Raw genomic sequence first — 6482 nt, 5'->3', positions numbered from 1 at the left:
GGGACCCCCAGGACAAGAAGGACATAGAGCTGTTGGAGCACATCCAGGAAAGGGCCATGAATACACTCAGAGGGCTTGGGGCACTTTACAAAAAGAGGATGAGAGAGTCAGGATTATTTAAACTAGGGAAGAGAAAGCTCTGGAGAGACTTTACAGTGGCCTTCCAGTACCTAAAAAAGCACCTGTGGGAAAGGTGGGGAAAGTCTCTTTTTCAGAGAATTAGTGATAGAACAAGGAGTCATGGTTTGAAGCTAAAAAACAGTTTAGGTTTAGATTATATATAAAGAAGAAATTATTCACTGAGAAGGTGTTGAGGACCCGGCACAGGCTGCCCAGAGAAGCTGTGGATGCCCCATCCTTGGAGTCATTCAAGACCAGGTTGGATGGGGCGCTGTGCAACCTGAGCTGGTGGGTGGTGTCCTTACCAGTGTTAAGGGGTTGAAACTACATGATCTTTAAGGTGTCTTCCAACCCAAACCATTCAGTGATTCTATAAAATATATGACATGCTACACACCTGTAGAAATAGATTAGAATATCATTTGACGGGGCCAGATGGCACAGGGCTGCCACTTTTGGTCCAGTGGGTCATGACTTTCCATTGCTAGAGCATGTTCTATGTGAAACAAATTAGGAAATACACTAATTAAGAAAGATAAAGGCTCAGCATTTCCAAAGATTCTCAGTGTCTGGAGCAGGTGTGGCAGAAACTCCTCTGCTTAGACCTGAAAAGTTGAGAGGGGATCATGTCTAGATGTTTGAGTGCATGGGTACAGAGGTACAGAATCCTGAGAAGAGCAGCTGACAGGAGAACCAGGGAAATGCCTCTACAGATCAGCTGGCAGAAAAGGCCAGCAAAAAGAAACTTGACCAGGGCAACAAGCTCTAAATAGGAAAACTTAAAGGAAAAAAAAAAAAGGTTATGTTGATTAGAAAGTTCCACTGAGTTTAGCAAAAGGCTGAAAAAACATGGGATGAGGAAAGACTTGTTCTGGGGAAGGTTGCCAGCTAAGCTGTGATGTTATTGTAAAAGTCCTATTTGGGATTTGCGCAAGTATTGGGAGGCAGTGTTAAGAAAATCCAGGGAAAAGGGAAACCAAAGCAGCAAGATCCAGTGAAATCTCTTTTCGGTCTGCTTTTGTGAGCAATAACCTAATTCAATAAAGACTGTTTGCATTCAAGATTCAGCATGCTACCTTTTAATTTCCAATGAGAATCTTTCCAGTGCACATCTGTGAACCATCTAAGAAGTCCTAGAGCGAAAACAGGAAAGATGAACAATGACATTAACCAGGAAAACAAAACAAGGCAAAAATATCCAAAGACAACTGAAAAAACCCTGTTTTGGAAGGAAACTCAAAACAAAGGTTCCCCCCCTCTTTTTTAATACACAATAAAGATCATAAATGGCACACAGATCATTTCTTTTCCTTTGGGAAAAAAACTGCAAACTGTATAATGGCAAAAGATACTCAAGCAAGTAGGCAAGAAGGCTAGAACAAATGTCTGGCTCTAATGGGATTGCATCAGTCCTGCTGTTGATCCCAGGACCTCTGCTTCTTCTCAGGAAAGGTCAAGCAATACAGCACACCCACGGACTGGACCAGGTCTTGGCTCAGGCTTGATGGAGCAAAGCCTCGACTTCCTGCTTAGCCATATAGGTTGCTTAGCCATCTGCAGAGCCTCTTGGGCACAGTCACGTGACAAGATTGCAGGAACAGTCCTGGTCCCCGTGGCAGCAAGTTCCTCTAGGGGTCTACCAACAGCATACACAAAGCCTTTGGCCTCCTGAAACAATTGCTTTTCCTTTTTGCAAGATACTCCTTTACTGCCAGGTTGCAAGACATACCACCCACCTCTATTCTTTAATAGGAAATCAGAAAAAATGACATCCTGGATCTGACCAATGACCCTGCTCACCCAGCACTCTGTTTTCAACAGTGGCATTTAGAGATGCTTGGGGAGAGCCCAGCTGCTTTCTGCAGCCCATTCCCCTCACACCACCAGCAGCCCCAGCTGTTACAAAGGGGTCCCCTGACTGGTCCTTTTAGCAGTCTCTTAGCAGATGATTTATCCATGAGTTTTCCTGAGCCCTCCTGAGCCTGCCCACACTTGGTCTCCACAATTTCCCCAGCCACCCTGAAGTCCTTTCCTACATTCACCTGGAAGTACCTATTTGCCAGTCCCTACAAGTTGCCCCCCTTCTATGCCTTAAGATTGGGTGCATAACTCTCACCCTACTCACCCACTGCCTTCACCTCACAAGTCTTGACTATGAGCCAGCCACCTCCCCAAGGAGCTGCAGCAAACTGATAAGCAGGATTGCTCCTTGAAGACGTAGTGTTGACTCTTTTCCTTGACGTCATGTTTATTTGTGTGTATAGAAATCTTATGAATCTGCAGTGAGAGGAGGGATGGAAGTCAAACTCACCAGTTTGTTGTTGCCCAGTTTCCCTTCTAGCTAGCAGCTGGATTGGCATCTCTGCCTCCTCCAGAGCAAGGGCTGCTTGTAATGACAGCTCACACACATTGGCCAGTAGTTCAACAGCTTCACATTTGAACTATTGTGTAAATGGTGCCTGCTGCTGGCTTACTGCTGTAAACAGTGTGTTGGGTTTGGGACTCTCCATAATGTCTCCAGTAACTGAGCATTTCTGCTGTTTCTTTGTCATTCCTGAGAGCCTTTTCACACATTTGCCATCAAAGCAGTTGGCTTCCTGTCTTTGCTATGTACAGAACTACTTACTATCAGTCTTTTCATGACTCAGTGCACATTCTATTTTAGCCCTTTTAATTTCTCTCATATTGGTGACTTGCCATGTTTTATGAGCTTTCTTGTTGGGTAAGCTTCTCAAAATTTTAATCATTAACTTATTACCTCTGATAGCATCCTTAATATTCTTACTGAGAAGCAAAATGACCTTTTTGGACTTCTTTTCAAATTGTGCAAATTTAATGTGGAATTTTAATATAGTATTTTTTGGATGACATCTAGAATGCCTTTTCCCTCTTGTTTTTTGGACTTCTTTTAAGTTCTTTTTTGTTTTGTTTTAATTTTGTTTTGAACTGCCTCTCTTGAAACTGAATATCCACATACTGAGTTTAGTTGGGTTGTTCTCTCCACTGCAGCACTATTCTGACTGTACTGTGATTACTATCACAGAACTGGTCACCATGCACCACTCCAGACCAAATGCAAAATCGCCTATTTTTTGTGGCAAATTTTTTAAGGAAGCAGTCATGCAATCAGAATAGTTTGGGCCGGAAGGACCACAAAGATTATCTCGTTCCAACCCCCTGTCAGGTTGCTCCAAGCCCCATCCAACCTGGCCTTGAACAACTCCGGGCATGGTGCATCCACAGCTTCTCTGGGCAACCTGTGCTGGTTCCTAACTAGCCTCACAGGAATAATTTCTCCTTATATTTAATTTTACATTACCCTTTTTTTTTTTTTTTTTTAGTTTAGTTTTTTAGTTTTAGTTTAAAAGCCTTTCCCTTTGTCCTGTCCCTACACACTACAATCCCTGATAAAGAGTTTCTCCTTTCTCCCCATCCGTAATTGTGTCTCTGCCTCTCGTCTTGATGAATTGTTGATCCAAATGTGGGTAACTGAAATTCCCTCCTCCCATGACCGGTTCGAAGCGTGTCACTATTTTCATCACACACAACACTTCACAGAATCACAGAACAGTTGAGGCTTGAAGGCACCTCTGGAGTCTTTGTCATCAGCCCAACCCTGCTCAAAGCAGATGGCCAAGGGCCTTGTCCAGTTGGGTTTTGAGTATCACCAAGGATGGAGGTTTCACTACCTCTCTGGCAGACTGTAATGGCATCAGATCATCCTCATGTGAAGACACTTACTTCTTATGTTTAAATGGAATTTCCTGTATTCCAGATTGTGCCCACTGAGAAGAGTGGTTCTGTCTTTTTCTCATTGGTGTGCTCAGAAGGCAGTCAGCTGTAAGGGGTAGTATAGGAACATATTAACTGCAGCAATGGAGTTTTCAGGGAACTCAGCCTTGTCAGGTTTTTAATTCACAACAGTTGTTTTCCTTGTAAAGGTCTATTTTTGGATCCCCTCTGATTAGATGAATGTATACATGAAACTGCATTGGGACTACTTGCTACATCCAGTCTGGTTCTCTTAGTAAAAGAAGACAGTAAGAAATTGGGAAGAGATCAGCAGAAGATCACCAAGGTGGTAAAGGTGCTGCAGGAGGAAGGGCTGAGAGGAGGGGATTAGTTTAATCCTTGAAGATAAGGCTGAGGCAAGATCTCCTAGCTATCTACCTCATAGGGAGTTACAGAGAAGAGAGTTCCATGCTTGGAAGCGTATAGCAAAAGAACAGTAGATGTGGCTATAAGCTGCAAGAGAAATTCCGTCTGGACACAAAAATTCACCAGAGTATTCAACCAGTGGAATAGGTTGCTCATAAATTGGTGGGATCTCCATACTTGGGGATACTAAAAACACAACTGAACCAGCTTCTGACAAACATAAATTAACCTTGAAGTTAGTCACGTTCTGAGCAGTAATTCTTCCTTCACCCTTACCTTTTGGCATATCATTCCCTGAAAGCTCACCCATAACTTATTGCAAGATAACTGCCTTCCCTGAGCACAGCATATCTGAATGCTAGTTTCTATGACTGGTCAGATTGCAGAGCACCTTTAATGATGCAGCTCTCTGGTAACAGAACAAGTTTGGCTTCTCCTACTGCCTCACAGCAGCTGGAAACAAAGCTGAGTGCCCTCCAGGGCAGTGAGAGTGTGTGCAAGATGAATAACTCTTCCACTGCAATTCAAGATAGAAAAGACTGCAGAACAAACTTGAAGACATTGCTCCTTTGCAGGCACAGGAATCGTGCTTTTCCATCCTTTCATGTAATCCGCCTACCACCGAAAGTTGCTAACAAGGACTTGGAAAGTAAAATGTGCATTAAATGAATGGGTTTGGCAGAAGAAACATCTGTTTGTGAGTAACTTCTTGTTCCCTACATATGATAATGGTTATGGATTAGTATACAGAATACTGAGCTTGTTTACAGCGCCTAGGAACTGTATGTTTTGAATCATTAATAAGCAGAATTTCTCATCAATATGAGCACTGCTGTTTTTTTTCCCTCCCTAAATAGGTGCCATTCAGTTTGCAGATTGAATACCAGTGAAATTCACATAATGTTGCTTTTTTCACAACCAGAGAGATCAACATTCTCACAGCCTGTTCTATTTAGCATGTTAATATTCATGACAGCTACCAGGCAAAAACAGAACCATTTTAACATGATCTCTCCAACATATTCCAGGTTTAGTTTGACACAAGACCAACAGAAGTAGAGAATATTTGCAAGGAGGGAGCAGTTCTGCTTGTTTAAAACAGAGCTGTGAAACAAAGAACCTAAAAAGTTATTATCCCTAGCTCAGAAAATGTATTTTTGCACTTCTTTTCCCTTACAGCAGGGGTGTCCCATCTGAGGGAGGTGGGCTGACCAGAAGATGAATGGAGGGGACTCTGCCTGTAATGCTCTGCCTTGGGGAGTTTTCCATGATCTAATGCTCATCTGAGCTCAGATGCATCTTTTTCTCTTTGCTTTTCACTGCACTTTTCAGGCAGCCCATTCTGCTGTGGGGATTTTGCCTTTTAAAGAAATAAAAACCACTTTTTAATAGAAGTCCAGATGCGTAAATCCTGGCTAATCATTGCAATGACTTAAGCCCTGGCCAGCATTAAACGTACACTTGCAGAGATGTAGATTTGCTGAGCTCTTTATGCACAACACATGGCGTTTGCTTGTTTGTCTCTGCCATCTTCACGTGATATTGGCCCTGCCTTGGTATTTATTTTCTCTCCATTGTAACGTGAACCCCCCAAATGCAGCCACTCTTGTGTGTGACCGGGAGGTCTGCATTCCAGCTCCCCACTGGAAACCCATCGGAGCTGGGAGCGAGAATAGACTGTGACATATTCCAGCTGGAATGCCTTTTTTAAGAGCTCTTGGACACACTCCAAACACAGCAAGTGCGGGACAGGGATCTGATTTCACCTCTAATGCAAGAAATATTCATGTGAAAACTTTTCTTCCACAGAAGAGATTGCAAGAGCAGTTTAAAGTTGTAAATAGTTTCCTGGTGCTATTTGATTTTGATAAATATACACACAATGCCACACCCACATATAACCACATTCACACCCCGCCAGAACTGAACTAACCTGAAGGGAATTGGTGGTGTGTTTTTCCATTCGTTAGAAAACATATTCAGAAAGGCTTGGGGATGGCTGGAAAAGTTTATCAGACAAGTTGAAACAAAACAAGGAAAGGCAAATCACTAGAAAATTCACATGGCTGTACTAGGGACTTCTTTTACCAATTACTGCAGAACTGGAGTGGATGACTTTAGCTGTGATGTGCTGCAGAGACCCAGAGCAGTGCTCTGCAGGATGACCTCTGCCAGACAAATCTTCAGCGAGAGAACATCTCACA

This window comes from Lagopus muta, chromosome 3, assembly GCF_023343835.1.
Source record: "Lagopus muta isolate bLagMut1 chromosome 3, bLagMut1 primary, whole genome shotgun sequence".
NCBI lineage: Eukaryota > Metazoa > Chordata > Aves > Galliformes > Phasianidae > Lagopus > Lagopus muta.
The sequence above is the reverse complement of the archived record's forward strand: the minus strand, read 5'-3'. Positions refer to the sequence as shown.